The sequence below is a fragment of the Lissotriton vulgaris genome, chromosome 7 (genome assembly GCF_964263255.1).
Source record: "Lissotriton vulgaris chromosome 7, aLisVul1.2, whole genome shotgun sequence".
Classification (NCBI taxonomy): Eukaryota; Metazoa; Chordata; class Amphibia; order Caudata; family Salamandridae; genus Lissotriton; species Lissotriton vulgaris.
In genome coordinates, this window is record NC_141695.1 from 22289159 (window position 1) to 22308384 (window position 19226).

A 19226-nucleotide genomic window follows, 5' to 3' on the forward strand; every position below is an offset into this window, starting at 1 on the left:
TGTAATCTTCTGATAAATGGCGTCAATTTTTTCCTCAAAGAAGAGGGAGATTTCATTACATAATGATTGAATACAGTGGAAGGAGACAGTGGCAGTGTCCCCGACCCGCTTGGCGATCTGACCTGACCTGGGCAGTAAGAGCTTGATAGCGCTTTTTAAAAATTACATTTAGCAGTGATATTGTGTCTTTTAAATTGTGTTCTTTTTTAAAATTCAATACCCCCCTGCACCACACGCCATTACTGACTACCGGAGCCGCCTCCCTGACACTCCTCGTGGGGACCTGCAGGCACTTCCGGTCGGCCGGCACGAAGAGCGGTTAGCGCTCTAGTGATTGACTTCCTCTGGGCTATTTAGCCCTCGCAGTACCACGAGCGTGCAGTGATGGCGCGCAGCCCCGCCGAAGACCCGCCAAAGAGCTGCCCGTCTGCGCCCGTACGCGACAGGACGTGGCTTAGGGGCTAGGGCCCATGTGTTATGGACCCTACTAATTCAGGTACTCGTTTTATTTCCTATCCCGCTAGTTCCCTGCGCCAGCTACAACCCACGAGTATCTGTGCTACACGATTATCCTGTAAGCTACTCGAGGGTTGCTTTTCATGTCGACAATGTCGTTATCAATCAATTGTGCCAACAGACAGCTCCCACGACAATGTAACCACATTAGCATCTCCCCTAGAACTTAAGTGTCTTCTCCTTAATGTACGGTCCCTTCCTAAACACCAACTTCAGATCTGGGATCTGATTTTTTCCCAGCAACCTGACATATGTTTTTTTACCGAAACGTGGATGAAACCCCATACTATAACTGCAATAACATTAGGGGTCCCAGCAGGTTATAAAATCATACATGCGGGTAGGCCAATTAAAACAGGAGGTGGATTAGCTATCATATTTAAAGACACCTTTAAGATAGCAATGTTAGAACAAAGCTCCACCCCTCTTCTGGAAATCATGGTATTCAAAATTAACCTAGCAAGTAATATCTCATGGAAGGGCGCACTAATATATCGCCCACCGGGACAGAATCCAGATTTTGCTCTGTCTCTTCTGGAATTACTGGCTCCCCATGTTAGAGCTAAGGAGGACTTCTTTCTCCTTGGTTATTTTAATGTACATATGGACAACCCTGAAGACCTTGAATCAATTCAACTAACAGCAGATCTGTCCAATCTTGGACTAGAGATAAAAAATAGTGGGGCGACTCATATAGCGGGTCACACCCTTGACTCTATATTTTCCAACTGCACTAAAATCAGGTGCCTCCCTGCTACAGAAATCCACTGGACAGACTACTTTTTGATTGAGTTCTATCTGGCAGGACCTACCAAATGACAACCCAGAACACCACCTCCTCCTATTTATCGTCGCCAATGGCATAAAATATCAGTTGAAAATCTGCGTGAACATTGGCAATAACCTCAGTTCTCCGAAGTAGACTCAGCCGAAGCGGCACTGGAAAAGTACAATAATTCTCTTAAACTAGCTATTGACACCCTCGCCCCGCTAAAACTTAATAAGCAGTACCCCCTTACCAAACAAGAAAAGTGGTATACCCTTGACCTCAGGAAAGAAAAACAGAAATGTAGGAGGCTAGAAAAAACGTGGAGGAAATCTAAAAATGAGCAGGAAAGGAAAATGTTTTTAGAAGCTCAGTCAAACTACTATAAAAATATAAAACTTGCAAGGAAAAAGAATTTATCCCTACAACTAGATGAGGCGGGAAACTGTCTGAGGGAATTATTCAAAATCCTGCTAAGTTTTGTAAAACCGCCAGCTAGTGTGAGCCCTGACGATGCCTCACAGACACTGTGCGATGAGATCTCCATGTTCTTTGAGGACAAAATAAATTTGATTTACAATAAAATCATTGCTTCTCAAGGCACAGAAACTCGGCCCTCCCCCCCATGTGTATCCTCTGCACATACTAAAAACACCTTTCTTACTATTCCACCAGTCAGTGATTTAGATCTTCCACTCCTCATTAACCACATGAAAACTGGCTCCCCAAATGATCACCTTCCTGCTAAAATGGTGGCCCCTTTGATTTCCATCCTGGGACCCTCCATTCAGTCAGTTATGAATACCTCACTGGCGAAAGGACAAGTCCCGAGGGAATGGAAGATAGCGGTGGTAAACCCTATAAGGAAGAAAGCGGCCTCCCCCTGGACAGATCTTTCCAACCTCCGGCCCATCTCCCTCCTACCCTACATCGGTAAAATGACAGAGAAGCACGTGAACACCCACCTATCGAATCACCTCGAAGCAGCAGAAGGACTGGACCCCTCTCAATCTGGGTTCAGGCCAAACCACAGCACCGAATCGGCCCTACTAGAAGTGACCAATAACATCAGGTTGACACTGGATAGTGGGGGGTCTATGATTCTGGTGCTGTTGGATCTGTCTGCTGCTTTCGATACGGTGTCTCACAAAGTGCTTCTCGACCGTCTGAGGGATGTAGGGCTGGGAGGTGCAGCCCTGTCTTGGGTGGAAAGCTTCCTCTCCTGCCGCTCTCAAGAAGTCAGGCTGGGCTCCCATAAATCCACCTCCAGGGAGCTCTCCAGGGGTGTGCCACAGGGCTCATGCCTTAGCCCCACATTATTTAATGTGTATGTGGCCCCCCTGGCCGACTTAGTGAGGCCATATGGGTTTACCCCGATATCCTACGCTGACGACACCCAGCTGCTGTTCCCCTTTAAAACTTTTACACCTGCCCTGCAAAAATCCTTTGCAGAAGGCATGATGGCCGTGTCAAGATGGATGGCCGAGAATTGCCTACAATGCAACGTGGGGTAAACAGAAGTTTTGTTGTTCGGGGAGGCGGCAACATTATGGTCCGGGGAGTGGTGGCCCACAGAACTAGGACCAGTTCCTGTCCCAAAGCAGACTGTCAAAAACTTGGGGGTGTTATTCGATCAAGCCTTGACTTTCAAACATCATGTCAACCAAGTTGCTGGCACATGCTTTAGGGCCATCGGACTATTGAAAAGGGTGTTCCCCTATATACCTGATAGTCACAGGAAAACCCTAGTCCAGGCACTAGTGATCAGTAGATTGGACTACTGCAATGGCCTTCTATTGTCAACTAATGAAGGCCAATTAAACAAATTGCAAGTAGTCCAAAACATGGCGGTGAGGTTAGTCCTCAATGTTCCATCTAGAACTCCCTCCCGTCCTCTACTAGCCAAACTCCACTGGTTGCCAGTGCGGCAACGCACGAAGTTCAAAATTCTGTGTACCATTCATAGATGCCTGACAGGAAAGGGCCCCAAATATCTGACTAAAGCTTTTCAACCCTATGTTCCAGGCCGATCACTTCGATCGAGTAATCTCCATTTACTACAGGTCCCTAAAATAAAAAAATCTCGTCAGGGAGGTCGTGCTCTGGCACACACAGGACCTGCTCTCTGGAACTCCCTTCCCCTTATACTCAAACTCATCACCAACCATTTATCCTTTCGTAAAACCCTCAAGACTCACCTTTTTACTATTAATTAATCAGCTCATGACTCACTACCTCTGTAAATGACCAGGCATGGTACAAATCTCCTTATCCAGCACAAGCGCGGAGATACCCCTTCGGGGATTTATTCAGGCGCTATAAAAGCACATAAATAAATAAATAAATAAATAAATAAATAAATAAATAAATACATTCATCAGGACTCTCACATGTCAAGGGCTTTACAAAGGTCTGTAAGATCCTGAACAGCTCTCTAGAAGAGTTCCCTGCTTCTGCTAGCTGTGATGTTAAGCTGTTCTTTTTGGCTAACTTGATGTTTTTATAATAGGAACTTAAAGCTACTGAGTGATTTTTCCGGCTTTCTTCAGTATGTGTCTTTCTCCATACCTTTTCTAGCTTTCTGCAGCCCTGTTTTTCTATCCTTAGTTGTTCAGTATACCATGTCTCCTGTTTCGACATGGGATATTGCTTCTAAAGTTTCAGCGGAGCTAGAAGATCAACAGCTTCTTTAAGGGTTGTGTTGTATTTGGAGAGAGCTGACTCCGCATTATCTGTTGCTGTGATAAGCGGTTCTTTCCATACTTTCTGAATTTCTTCTAATGTGACCTTGTGCCATTGTCTGCGCCATATGGGAGGAACAGACTGTTTTTTGATTGGTTTTGCTAATCCGGGGAGGGTGAATTCAACAAGGCAATGGTTGACCAATTAACTCGAGTAGGGGGTCGACTACATAACTTGGGGCCATTAGAGAAAATCAAATCTAAGGTATGGCCACCTATATGAGTGGGACCATTATTTTGTAACTGGAATCCTAGCAAGGAAAGGTCTGAGAGTAGGGACAATGTTTCAGGATGGTTGAGAATGTCGACATGAAAGTTAAAATCACCTACTAGCAGAAAGTTTTCTTTGGCTTTTAGGTGTTGTGCTAGTAGTTCTGTTAGTGATAGGGTAAATTCCTTACTAAGCCCAGGTGGGCGATAGATCAGAGCTCCTTTCCAGTTTTGTTTGGAGTCTGACTTTATTTTGAAAATCATAATTTCCACTGTCGGACAACAACTCTGCTCATTATGGTAACTTTCAGATCTTCTTTATATACTATAGCTATCCCACCTCCAGTTTTAATAGGGTGGTCGAGCCTGAGAATTTTGTATCCTTCCGGAATTCCCAAAGCAATAGCTGGGGTGGCATGTGGTTTTAACCAGGTTTCTGTTAAGAAACAGATTTCGGGACTGGTGGTATGTATAAGGTCCCAAATCTCCAGATAGTGTTTGGGCAATGAGCGTACTTTCAAAAGGAAACTTTCCCAGCCCTTAGACATCGGTATTTCTTTAACCACATGTCAAATAGAGATGGCAGTATGGGTTGCTTGAAATCTGCAATGCATGCACGAAAAGGGACCCTCCACACATGGCCATTGATCACGGACACAGCCCCTATCCCTCTGAGGACGGAGATTGTGCATCGCTTGAGATGTATACCTTAGTCTAGGGGCCATCGTAGGGTCCATGACGAATCAGCCAGAGTGTATGGCCCTTTGCCCCTAGCCCTTACCAGTTGCGGACGGGCGCAGACGGGCAACTCTTTGGCTACTCTTCGGCGTAGCTTCGGCTCCCTAGCGCGCGACCGCTGCGCGCTCGGGATCGGGCGAGGGCTAAATAGCCCAGAGAAATGCAGGCAACTAGAGCGCTAACCGCTCCAGCAATCCCCCCAGAGGAAGTGCCTGGCTCTCCCTGACCCGCCCTCCGCTCAACGGTACTGGCTACCACGTCGGACCGGGGCGGGCAGGAGTGAGAATCAAGCCCAGGCTTCCTTGCTGACCAGAGATGTCGTCCTCCCCCTATTGACTCAGGCCGAGGCGAAGTAATACAGGTAGCGCTAACACAGTGAAATGTACACGTTTTAAAATGTCTAGAGACACAGGGATTTGGTTCTTTTAAAATGAATGCATATCAGGGTAAAATTCCGTTTTTTTAATCGACTGCAGCATTTTTAAATCAACAGCAAACAGTGTAAAAAACAATCAATTCTCTCAGTGCAACAGCTTAGGCACAGCGCAGGCACAATTCTGGTACCTCTAGCGAGCCAGCGGATCGGATGACTCTGCATCCGTCACCCAATGCTCTGCTCCCCGTAGCAGAGCAGTTGATCACACTGTTTGCAGTGGATTTTCAAATCTGAAAACACCGGCTGGATGTTGGGGATTAAAGTTGCTGTTCCTCTCCAAGATGATGTAGATTCTCCAGTGGAGGTGGTGGCGCCATCTCTAGGGGGATTGCGTGCCAGGTCCCTCGTGCTCTCCCTGGCAAAGGTGTTAGGATGCCTCCTCTCCACATGCCGGATCAAGGTGGCATTCCCAAAGCTGTATTTTCGGGTGGGATCCACATGTGACAGAGTTGTGTCGCATATCCGGCATGTTACTTTTGCAGCATTACATTTCTTTTCCCCCTCTGGGAAAGTAAAAAACTTCCAAATAAAATGCTCTTTAATTTTTTTTGGGGGGGCGGGGGGCTCCTCAGGCACGAATTCCACATCAGAATCTGTGGTGGGGTCCTGGGAAGCAGACATCCTTGAAAAATGAGTGGTAGTAGTTTGAGAAACAGGCAAGAGGTGTTCTCTCAGCAATTGCAAAGAGGTAGTGAGGGAAATGGGTGGGTGTTATGAACCAATCAAAAGTGTTGTTATAAGGTCACATGGCTTGACGCCCGCTCACCCTGCGCGCTCCGGGGGCGCTTACGGGGGCGCTTACGCGGCACGTACGTAGGCGCTTACGGTGAGTGATGAAAGATTATACTAGTGTGTGATGAGGTGTATTTGATTGTCACATGGATGATGTCATCAGTGATGTCATCAGTGATGTCATTTGATATGTCATCAGTGATGTCATCAGTGATGACACTGACCATGTCATGAATGATGTAATATGTGACATCATCAGCAGTGGATTCGGGCGCGCGAGTTATAGTGAGTCCAACTAACTATAACGTGGGAATTTCAATGGTTTTGTATGAGTAAAATGTTCAGCTAACTATAACAGGTGTGAAACCTATGGTTTTTTCAGTGAATATATATATAGTTAGGACCTTGTTCTCATAGGAAAAACATTTTTTGTTTTGCCATTAAGTTTGACGTTGGACAAATCTTTTTTTTGTCAAAATGAGTATGACACTCAGTTCAGCTGCTGTGTTGAAAGTTGCGGGATGATTCGTCATTTGGGGGCTGAGAAAAACAACGGTCCCTACATAACGGTCCCTACATAAGATTCACCCATGCGATTGCCCATAGGAATATTTTACACAACTACAGCCTGAACCGCTGGACGGAATTGCCCAAAATTTGGTAACAAGTTAGCTCATGGTCCAGAAAAATCATTTTTTGTTACTTGGTGTTAATCCATTCAGTAGTTTTCAAGATATTAAAGATAAAACAAATTTGTAGATCTAAGGATACGGAGACGCAGCGGATCCAAAATTTCCCCTTCTGATATCCAATTGGCTGCCAAAATTTCAATCAGGAAGTAATGGCAGCCATTTTGGGACTTGGACTCAGCCAAGTCCCCAAAACCAAGTGAAAATGCGGGGCAGGGTAAGAATACTGTGACTAGCTCTGGGGTCCCCCAGAGACCCTGCCAGGCCAAAAGAAGCATTTTTTAAATAAACGTTTGCCACAAAATTATGGGAGGAACAATGAATCCACTGCAAAACCCCCACCCCCCAAAAAAATGCAGGTCCCGGGAGCTTCTCGTATATAAAAAATTTGGGACGGGTGCGCACACAGCTCTCCTTCTCAGGCTCTTTTGAGATCCAGGGACCACAACCTTCCCGGGGCTTTATGTAAATAATGGAAGGGGGACCGCAGATTCCCCTCCTCGTGCTCCTAATAGCTCTGGGGACCACCATCTCCCTGGGAAATTGATGGAAACTTGGAGGGGGGCTGTGAGGATCCCTCCTCCTGTGGCTTAGAGGAGCCCCGGGGACCACCACTTCCCCAGAACTGTAAAACTAAATTGGAGGGGGCTGTGCGGGCCCCCTCATTCTCTCTCTAGTGCTGCGGGGACCACCACCTCCCCGGGGCCAACCCATGCAACCTGAAAGCAGGGCCCCCCGCTACTGGAGACATCATTGCCTCTGGAGACTGCCACTCCCCAGAGCCAGCTCCCTATCTCATCTCCTGAGGTGCCCACCCTCGTGAGAAAGCAGTTTTCTTTTGCTTGGCAAGTAAGAGCAAACTGTAAGTCAGCTTCTAATGGTGAAGACTTTTCATCTGTTTTCCTACCTGCTGTCAAGCGGGAGGACAACAAATAAACATATTGCTCACACACATAGAGAGGAGCATTTTTGGCTGCTCCATGCGTGTGGGAGCAATGCTGGCTCCGACCTGAGGCGTAGAGCTGGCAGTAACCCTGGGAGCATTTTGGCTCCCCCGCAGTCCTCAATGCTGCATACTGGGGGCCCAGGATGGGCTCAGAGCACTCAGCATCAAGAGGCGTGGCCCCATAGGATGGAGTCCCCTTGCACGAAATTACCAGGAGGAGCGGGCCCCCCTCTCCTTAAAATCCTTAATGGAGGTGAATGCATTATTGATCTATTGGAGTTCAATCTGATCTGTAGTGGCTGTGACAAGGGGTTTCTTTCTTGTTGTCTCCTGTTGAGAGCAGAGTGTATGGTTCTAGCTTTTACTTATCCTAAGTATGCAAATGCCCATAACCATCTGCATCTCTGCCCGTTTGGGCCCGACCCGTTTTCCTAAGTAGTATGCAAAGGTTTTGCTGCCATTTCCCACTTTGGTGGACAGCTTACCTAAAGGACCCCTGAGCGTGTTTCCCTACAATTATGGTGATACATTCTTTCTGCAGAGGAATATAATGACATTGCCACCAAACAAAGAAGCACTTCTTTAGCAAAGGTTCAGGTTATCACACATTTGTTGATCATGACCTCAAGCAACAATCACATTTCAGAAATTACATGCACACAAGGTTATTGGAGGCATTTTGTCGTAGTCCATTACGCAGCTGTAGTCTAGATTATGCACAAGACATTTTTCCAATGAATAAGCACTTACTAATTAGCCAATACAAAGTACTCCAGTTGGGTAGACATTTTGTGCAAATCTGTGAACTCTTGTTGGATAAAGGGGCAGGTCAGTTTCCATTCTGGCTAAGTGACTCACACAGCTCATGACACATCCACACAGACAATTCGTAAAAAAGGGTAGGCAGTTTCTGTCAAGGAGTCAAGGTCTACCAGGAGGCAGGTGAGGGGAGTGCTCCCTTAGGAGCAACGACACTCGCACACCCAGAGGGGTGTCATGCTTCATCATCGGGCAGCTTTGTTCGGCCAGCGCTGCAATGGCCAACAGGCCCCGTAAGGGTGCTCTTTATCTGAGTTCTTTTTTGTTTTTGCTGATGTGAAGAGTGGGGTATGGTGGGGGAATGTGTGAATGAGTGTGAGTAGATTAGAAAAAATGTGCGATAAAAATAACTAAAAAAAACAAAACGCTATTTAATCACTGAGTTCCTTTGTTATGGTTAAAAACGTGGAGCCAGGCGAGAGATGGATTTAATGGTTCACTCCAGCACTAGGTTGTGTTTATGAGGAATTAGAGGGTCAACATGTTTCATGCGTGTTACAGTCTAAACTATCCTGCCAATTCATTACAACCAAGAATCTTACTTACAAATTACCTCTAGGGGCAGGTATGCTGGACCTCATTCAGCCCTAGTCCCTCCTTTTGTTGGTTTAACACCCACACAGATACTCAGTCACCCACTCACACACCCATTCAGCCATTCTACCATGTACTCACACACCCACCCAGCCACTCACACACCCATACAGTCACTAACACCCACTCACACACCCACACAACTACTCACACACCCATATAGTCACTTACACACCCACTCACACACCCACATAATCACTCATACACCCATTCTACCACTCTCACACCCACTTACGGACCCGCACAGCCACTTACATACTCACTCTCAAAGGTTAAAGGTAGGGAATTAAAAAAAATTAAACTTCAAAATTCACTAAAAAACAAAGGGTACAGGGATGTTATAGATAGGAAATAACATTAAAAAAACATAGAAATTCCCTGAAAAAAGGCAAAGGTTACAGGGACGTTAGCGTTAGGAAATGGAATTAAAGTTTACTTAGAAATTCACTCAAAAATCCAAAGGTTACAGGGACGTTATAGTTAGGCTCCGATTTCCCATGTAAAAAAACTATGGAAATTCAGCAGTTATAGTTACCAGAGCTAACTATAACTTATGCCCCGTAGTACACTGCTTATGACCGCACATATTACATCACTCATGACATGGTCAGTGACATCACTCATGACATCAAAGATAACATCTCAAATGACATCACTGATGACGTCACTGCCGGCATCATCCAGTGAGTGTGTTTCATAAATGTTTCTGCGACTTGAAGATAAATACTAAGCTACTGCATTAGTTGAATTACTATTTTTTCTATACTAATAATGAGTGATACTATATCTAACATATGTCATCTGTGTGTACTTGAATTTTAACGATACATGCTCATTGAAAAATGTTATGTAGATAAATCATTATGATACACATCAGAGAGAGTTTATAAAAACAGAATTGTGTCCTCTCCTCTAGGGATATTTCATGTATTGATTTTGGTTTCTAAACGTGTTTATAAAAAAATTCAATAAAGATATTTTTACAAAAATAAGGCCTATAGTCTGCATGTAGTGTATGGGTGAATGGGCATGTTGTTGAAAGAGGCAGTGAATGAAGAAAGAAAGAACAACATAGGGAACATTTTCTTGTTATTAGACTTTTAGAAAGTTGCCACTCTCTTTTCCCAACCATTTGTGATTTTGGCCATTGTCCTGGGTCACCTGACTGTGAATGGCCCTACTGTTGGGGTTTGTGTATTCCCTCCAGACAGTGACACAAAGGGGGCTTAGGTGTGGACAGGATAAGTCATTCTGGCACCATGACTGGGGGGAAGATGGACTCAGCCCCACTTCCTCTTCAAAGGTCTTTGACTTACTTGTACACACACAAAAGAATCTGACACCAGGACTCTCCTGCCTTTTGTCGCCCAGAGTCAGTTTGGAGCCTTGACATTGGAAATTGGAATAAATTTCCAGAACCCAAAACCAACATTTCCTTTTTTATCTGATCAGGCAACATATAGCATTTAGTGGTCACAACTTGCATATTGGTGGCATTTCCAGCATAAAAGGGCCCATTCCTTCCAAAATAGTGGTCCTACTTGATATATGGGCATTGTTTCCACTGGTGAGATGACCAACGTACCAATAGAAAAGTCTATTTCCCTGGCACACATACTGGGTGCGTTCATATGTGACGGCATGTTTGTGCTGTGTTAAGGTGAATCAAGCATTAGTTACCTGCCTGTCTGTCTCCACACACAGCCGAGCTGAAGATCCAAGCGCCAGCTCTTCAAGGCTTGGCCGGCTGGTGAGAGCCACGATGAGCTGCAGCAGTATCTATTTCTGGTTCTTGCTTTTAGGGGGGGGAGCCGTATAACCAAACGGTGAGAATTTTGATTCTATTCTCTTGGCCTTATATTTCCCAATAGTGTCTTCTAGAAGGCTCTGTTGGTCATCTGATTAACCTGTAAGGTTTATTGAGAACCATTAATTACAGAGATAAAAATAAGTACAGCAACATTTACTAAATCATTTACTGAAAATGTTTCCACTTTTACAATGGTTTTGCTTCAAGCAAACATGAGTACAGTGTGTTCTATTTGAATTTCTAAATGTTAAATATTAAAAGGCATGAAACAGATTGCAATGTACAACTTCAAAGTTACTACAAACTAACACGGCAAATAGGTGTATAGTACAAATATTTTGGAGTGATATTATAAGCTCAAGAGTTTTCAAGAATTTGAAAGACCAAATATATCTGGTGCATATCCTGACAGGTGCCTATCCTGAAAACTAACATGTTCATTGGTGGTCCACTGGTGTAGAGAACTGTGCTACATAGTGGGCTGCAAAAGTTGGTGATTAGGGACACCAATTGAAGCCACTTTTGAGGGTCCCTTGTGCTGCACCAGTGGACTCACTTTACGGTTAGAAGCCTTGCGGCACACAAGGGGAAAAACAAGGCTGCAAAAACCTGATCCAATGTGAGGCCGAGTGTGGAGCATGGACTCAAGCAAACATTACTTGAGGTCCTCTACAAATCAAGGGACAAAAATAAACCCCAAAGCTGCCAATTTGTAAGAAATTTGTAAGAAATGTTTATGCTATCTGGGGGTAGATTTACAAGAACTGCAGCATCCCTGCATATTAGCAGGGATGCACCAGTAAAATTGCGACACATAAAAAAAACCTTGCGCCACCATGGTTGTGCCGAACTTACAATGCGGCGCACTGTGGCGCAAGGATAGACAGATGTGTGATGCATCTTTTCAGCGTAAGGGCAGCGCGTTGCTGGAGTCGTGTCGCGAGTACAACGCAACTCCAGCAATGGTTAGGAATGCCTAACATGCTTCGTCACTCCTTACGCCTGCTTCAAGCAGGCGCAAGGTTTTGACGCAGTGGCATAGTAAAAATTACTCAGTGAAATCTTGTAGATTTCACTGCGTCACTTTTACGAGGCTTTCCTGTGTGTGACCGCCCACCCTGCATACATTATACTTGAAGCACGTATAATGTAGCGCAGGGCTTTCCAACGTGACGCATCTCCCTAGATGTGTCCCGTTGTAAATATGTTGCAGTGTGGTGCATTGTTTACGACGCCACTGCGTCACAGAAGTGCCGCAACAGCAGCGTAAAGTTTTCACAAGGGGCTTGTAAATCTGCCTCCTGGAAAGGAAGAGCTAAATCTTACCAATACAGAATGCCAGAGACAGTTTTTCTACCAATTAAGCTGATCTGTGCTCCACCATTTTATCAGGTATCACTTGATGCGGATGCTGTAGGGTGTTGGATAAACACCAGCTCTCTGCATTTGCCCCCTGATAGCAGATACTCTTACAAGTATGCTCAGAAGATCACACTGGGCCACTAGAGCTATCAGAGAGGATGCAACCTCCCAGACAAACAAAAGACTTCCAAATGTGTTTTCCTGTTCTGGCCCAAGTCCACAACTCTTGTTGCCCTGAACTTTCTTTGACGGAACTTCCTGGAGCCTGGATCAAAAGACAAAAACAACTCATTTTCCCACTCGAGAGTCTAAAGATCCAGTACCACAGAAATGTTGCTTTCGTTTAATGGGTGGGGTGGGATGGGGTGGGGTGGGGTGAGACAGGAACTTTTCAAACAATAAAATAGCTTCATCCTTTCTTCTCAACCCTTGGGAATTGACATAAGTCGAATTAGACAAGACAAGTATCGACTCCACTGACACCAGTGTCATGAAAGCCATGGACAATCCTATCAAAGAGACACAAATAAATAAATAAATAAATTGCTACAAAAAGTGATACTTCCTCCAGACTCACCTTAATCTTAGATCAAAAATCCCAGGCGAGTACCAGGAAAGAAGGAGAATGGAAAACTTCACCCAACACAGATAATTCTAGGATCATAAAAGAAATACAGGGAAATAGTAAACTGACAACAGCAGCCAGAGCGGAGAACAGTGGACATGGCTGGAAGCTCCTCTGTTATAAAGCCGGCTGCAACCCTGAACTTGATGGCCGGCTGCGACCCTGAACTTGATGGCCGGCTGCGACCCCGAACTTGATGGCCGGCTGCGACCATGAACTTGATGGCCGGCTGCGACCCTGAACTTGATGGGCGGCTGCGACCCCGAACTTGATGGCCGGCTGCGACCCTGAACTTGATGGCCGGCTGCAACCCCGAACTTGATGGCTGGCTGTGGCCTGCACTTGATGGCTGGCTGCGACCCTGAACTTGATGGCCGGCTGCAACCCTGAACTTGATGGCCGGATGCGACCCCGAACTTGATGGCCGGCTGCGACCCTGAACTTGATGGCCGGCTGCGACCCTGAACTTGATGGCCGGCTGCGACCCCGAACTTGATAGCCGACTGTGACCCTGAACTTGATGGCTGGCTGCGACCCTGAACTTGATGGCTGGCTGCGACCCTGAACTTGATGGCCGGCTGCGCCCCCGAACTTGATGGCTGGCCGAGACCCTGAACTTGATGGCCGGCTGCGACCCTGAACTTGATGGCTGGCGGAGACCTTGAACTTGATGGCTGGCTGAGACCCTGAACTTGATGGCTGGCTGAGACCCTGAACTTGATGGCTGGTTGAGACCCTGAACTTGATGGCTGGCTGCGACCCTGAGCTTGAGGGCTGGCTGCGGCCCTGAACTTGATGGCTGGCTGCGGCCCTGAACTTGATGGCTGGCTGCGACCCTGAACTTGATGGCTGGCTGCGACCCTGAGCTTGATGGCTGGCTGCGACACTGAACTTGATGGCTGGCTGCGACCCTGAACTTGATGGCTGGCTGCGGCCCTGAACTTGATGGATGGCTGCGGCCCTGAACTTGATGGCCGGCTGCGGCCCTGAACTTGATGGCTGGCTGCGACCCTGAATTTGATGGCCGGCTGCGGCCCTGAACTTGATGGCCGGCTGCGGCCCTGAATTTGATGGCTGGCTGCGACCCTGAACTTGATGTCTGGCTGCGACCCTGAGCTTGATGGCTGGCTGCGGCCCTGAACTTGATGGCTGGCTGCGACCCTGAACTTGTGGCTGGCTGCGACCCTCAACTTGATGGCTGGCTGCGACCCTGAGCTTGATGGCTGGCTGCGGCCCTGAACTTGATGGCTGGCTGCGACCCTGAACTTGATGGCTGGCTGCGACCCTAGCTTGATGGCTGGCTGAGACCCTGAACTTGATGTCTGGCTGCGGCCCTGAGATTGATGGCTGGCTGCAACCCTGAACTTGATGGCCGGCTGCGACCCTGAACTTTATGGCTGGCTGCGGCCCTGAACTTGATGGCTGGCTGCGACCCTGAACTTGATGGATGGCTGCGACCCTGAGCTTGATGGCTGGCTGAGACCCTGAACTTGATGGCCGACTGTGACCCTGAACTTGATGGCAGGCTGCGACCCTGAAATTGATGGCTGGCTGAAACCTTGAACTTGATGGCTGGCTGAAACCTTGAACTTGATGGCTGGCTGAGACCCTGAACTTGATGGCTGGCTGGGACCCTGAACTTGGTGGCTGGCTGAGACCTTAAACTTGATGGGTGGCTGAGACCTTGAACTTGATGGCTGGCTGAGACCCTGAACTTGGTGGCTGGCTGAGACCTTGAACTTGATGGCTGGCTGAGACCCTGAACTTGATGGCTGGCTGCGGCCCTGAACTTGATGGCTGGCTGAGACCCTGAACTTGATGGCTGGCTGCAACCCTGAGCTTGATGGCTGGCGGCGACCCTGAACTTGATGGCTGGCGGCGACCCTGAACTTGATGGCTGGTGGCTACCCTGAACTTGCTGGCTGGCGGCGACCCTGAACTTGATGGCTGGCGGCGACCATGAACTTGATGGCTGGCGGCGATCCTGAACTTGCTGGCTGGCGGCGGCCCTGAACTTGATGGCTGGCTGCGACCCTGAACTTGATGGCTGGCTGCGACCCTGAGCTTGACGGCTGGCTGCGGCACTGAACTTGATGGCTGGATGCGACCCTGAACTTGATGGCTGGCTGCGACCCTGAGCTTGACGGCTGGCTGCGGCACTGAACTTGATGGCTGGCTGCGACCCGGAACTTGATGGCTGGCTGCGGCCCTGAACTTGATGGATGGCTGCGGCCCTGAACTTGATGGCCGGCTGCGGCCCTGAACTTGATGGCTGGCTGCGACCCTGAACTTGATGGCCGGCTGCGGCCCTGAACTTGATGGCTGGCTGCGACCCTGAGCTTGATGGCTGGCTGCGGCCCTGAACTTGATGGCTGGCTGCGACCCTGAACTTGATGGCTGGCTGCGACCCTAGCTTGATGGCTGGCTGAGACCCTGAACTTGATGTCTGGCTGCGGCCCTGAGATTGATGGCTGGCTGCAACCCTGAACTTGATGGCCGGCTGCGACCCTGAACTTTATGGCTGGCTGCGGCCCTGAACTTGATGGCTGGCTGCGACCCTGAACTTGATGGCTGGCTGTGACCCTGAACTTGATGGATGGCTGCGACCCTGAGCTTGATGGCCGGCTGAGACCCTGAACTTGATGGCCGACTGTGACCCTGAACTTGATGGCTGGCTGCGACCCTGAACTTGATGGCCGGCTGCGACCCTGAACTTGATGGCTGGCTGAAACCTTGAACTTGATGGCTGGCTGAGACCCTGAACTTGATGGCTGGCTGAGACCCTGAACTTGGTGGCTGGCTGAGACCTTGAACTTGATGGCTGGCTGAGACCTTGAACTCGATGGCTGGCTGAGACCCTGGACTTGGTGGCTGGCTGAGACCTTGAACTTGATGGCTGGCTGAGACCCTAAACTTGATGGCTGGCTGAGATCCTGAACTTGGTGGCTGGCTGAGACCTTGAACTTGATGGCTGGCTGAGACCTTGAACCTGATGGCTGGCTGAGACCTTGAACTTGGTGGCTGGCTGAGACCTTGAACTTGATGGCTGGCTGAGGCCCTGAACTTGATGGCTGGCTGCGGCCCTAAACTTGATGGCTGGCTGAGACCCTGAACTTGATGGCTGGCTGCAACCCTGAGCTTGATGGCTGGCGGCGACCCTGAACTTGATGGCTGGCGGCGACCCCGAACTTGATGGCTGGTGGCGACCCTGAACTTGCTGGCTGGCGGCGACCCTGAACTTGATGGCTGGTGGCGACCCTGAACTTGCTGGCTGGCGGCGACCCTGAACTTGATGGCTGGTGGCGACCCTGAACTTGCTGGCTGGCGGCGACCCTGAACTTAATGGCTGGCGGCGACCATGAACTTGATGGCTGGCGGCGACCCTGAACTTGATGGCTGGCGGCTAACCTGTATAGTTGAAGCTCTTCATTTTCAGTCGCAGAAATGGACACGGAAATAGACAAATTATTTAAGATCTTTCTACAACTGCAGAGTTTGACAAAACTCTTCTCTCCAGAGTCTTGTAAAATAAAGGACCAAATTCAATATGGATCTGAAAATCACTGTTTGTGCCGAGCCATCATTAATCAACTCGGCACTCCTCCCGGTGTTCTGCACTCTCCTCCACTGCCTCTTTGCTTCACCATCCAGTCATTTCTGTCTCGTTATCTCACACTTGCAGCCTATTTATCACCCCCACTGGCTCCCTTTCGGCCCTGTTCATATCTATGTCTATTTTATTCTCTTTGTTTTTGTCATTTTCTCACATGCTCTATTCTAGGTCGAAATCTGATCATGAAAAATATCTGGCGACTGGTCCCCAAAAATAAGTACGAGCGGCCCCCAAGTGGAACACCGGCTCACGCATTAGGCACTGCTTTTGCATCACCACCTGCTGGGAATGAGCCAATAGCGCCAAACAATGTCCTCTGAGCGCTGCACCTTAAATGTTCCATGCGAGTGGTGCCTGACGATCAAGCAAGCAAAGCACTGAAACTGCAGAAAGGAATGCACACTGCATATGGGATCACAGCTGTAAGGTTTTTCAAAGCCATGGAAAGCAATAACCAAATCTGTAATGTCCTCTTCTTGCCCCCACACTTATCACTAAGAGCCACTGTAGGTGAAGAACTGATTTATTATGGTCATACAAGATAAACAAGAGCTTAGGGCGCCGAGCGTCTATCTAGCACAAGCTCCGGTCGCCAACTGCCGTTTTCCCCGTTCGCGCCTTCACCAATCTCTCTGCTGCGCATGCGCGCGCCTACCGCTCCAGTCTATGGCGTGACGCGTCATCGCGTACACGCTCATGGACTAGAGCGCACACCACATATCTCCCCCCTTTAACATTAACAACATAACCATTCCCCCCAACTCACTGAGTGTCCATGATTCATGAGTCTATGTCTCTGGAGGGCACCCCGGGGGTGACAATACGTATAACTAGTGTCCACTCATTTCAAAGTCTCTATATCGAGAGGGCACGGTAACTGCCCTGCCACTGCGGGTGTGTCTTACCGGCATGTTCTCTTCCACCTCCGTCTCTCCTCGTGATCTCTCACCATCTGTCGACTCTCCTCTCTGTACTACACCAGCCGGTGTACCATCTCTGTCGGTAGACTCTGTGTTGGGAGCTTCCGCTTCATTGTCCTCTCCTACTCCTTCCCACAGGTCTTCTGCGCTGTGCCCCGTTTGGGGTCTTGCTTCTTGGGAGTCCACCCGTATCTCTTCCTCCTCGGACTTGGGCCACACTATTATCTTGTTAACTCTGGCCATGCGGTCTTGGGACCACACCTTGCCGTCGCTGAGGAGAGCCGCCCTGCCTCGTACTTCTTTGACTTGTAAGGGCTGGCTAAACTTGCTTTCACCTTTCTTTTGTATGGTAGGGAGTTTGACCCTAACCCATTCTCCCTCTTCCAGCTCAGTTTCCTTCGTATTGCGTCGCTTGTCATAATGTGCAGCATAAATCTTCTGGGCCTTCTCCAGGTTGTGCTGCACCACCGCTGGGGACCACTTGCTGGTGATGGTCTTCTCCCTCCACACTACATTGTCCCGGGTGAACGGATGACGTCCTCTTAGCACTTGGAACGGACTGTACCCCACTACCGTGGGAGTGATCCGATAGGCCCACAGCATACTCATTACTTCAGACTCCCAGTCTTTTCCCTGCGAGATGGCTGCCTGTATGGAGCCCATTAGCACGCGGTTGAACCGCTCCACTTGACCATTGCATGCAGGATGATAGACTGCTGTGTGTTTTGACTCAATCCCGTTCCTCTTCATAAATCGAACCCACTTGTCCGATACAAATTGCGGTCCATTGTCACTGAGAATAGATTTGGGTATACCTTCTCGTAAAAACACAGACGTCAGAAATTTCAGTATCGTGTCCGTATCCATGGACTCTTGTATGTCCACTTCAGGCCATTTGGAATACTTGTCTATCACCACACATATATATTTGTTCACACCTCTACTGTCCAGGACGGGCCCAAGTATGTCAATGGCCACGTTCTCCCAGGGGCTTTGTGGGGTGTCAAACTTTCCCAAGGCTGGTCTGAGTGGTCGTAGCACTTTATCCGCTCCTTGGCATTGCCCACACTCCCTCACTTGTCTTTCTATGTGGATATCCATGCCAGGCCACCAATACATCTGCTTGACTCGTGCTTTGGTCTTTACAATGCCCAAATGTCCTTCATGCAGTTGTTTCAACAACTTGGGTATCAGTGTTTCCGGTGGCACAACCCTTTCTCCTCTGTACAAGAAAATTCCCGAATCACTCAGGGACAGTTCCTCTCTCATCTCATAGAACCTCCGCACTCCTTCTGTGAGCTTCTTTTTGTCTGGCCAGCCCGATGTGAGATGTCTTTTTATCTCCACCTTCTCCACATCCTGCTCGTAGGCAGCCGCCCATTCCTGACAACTAATCGTCGTCTCATGGTCCTCCATACTGGCCACCATCTCCTCTCTGTCCGGGGCCTCCTCTGGCGCATCCTCCATCGCCGCAGCCCGGCTGAGGTAATCAGCAACCTTGTTTTGCGTTCCCGGCAGATACTCCACGTCATAGGTGTAATCAAGTAGTTTTAGAGTCATTTTTGCGATTCTTGGGGTCGCGGTATCATGGCCCGATGACGTCAAGACTTTGATAAGTGGTTTGTGATCGGTTTGAAGCTTGAATCTTGTGCCCCAAATGAACTGCCGAAACTTGTTCATGGCCCAAGTGACCGCCAGCATCTCCTTTT

The 19226-nt window shown here is 48.3% G+C and overlaps 1 protein-coding gene across 2 annotated transcripts in view; it reads right to left on the reverse strand.

The window, feature by feature from the left end:
• SIRAL2 (SIR2 antiphage like 2) overlaps nt 1-19226 on the reverse strand; it is a 748558-nt gene that overhangs the window by 652640 nt on the left and 76692 nt on the right. For both annotated transcript variants that reach the window (XM_086928446.1, XM_086928445.1), the window contains exon 2: nt 10868-11094. The gene's annotated coding sequence lies outside the window, so the exon portion shown is untranslated. The remainder of the gene's footprint in view (nt 1-10867; nt 11095-19226) is intronic.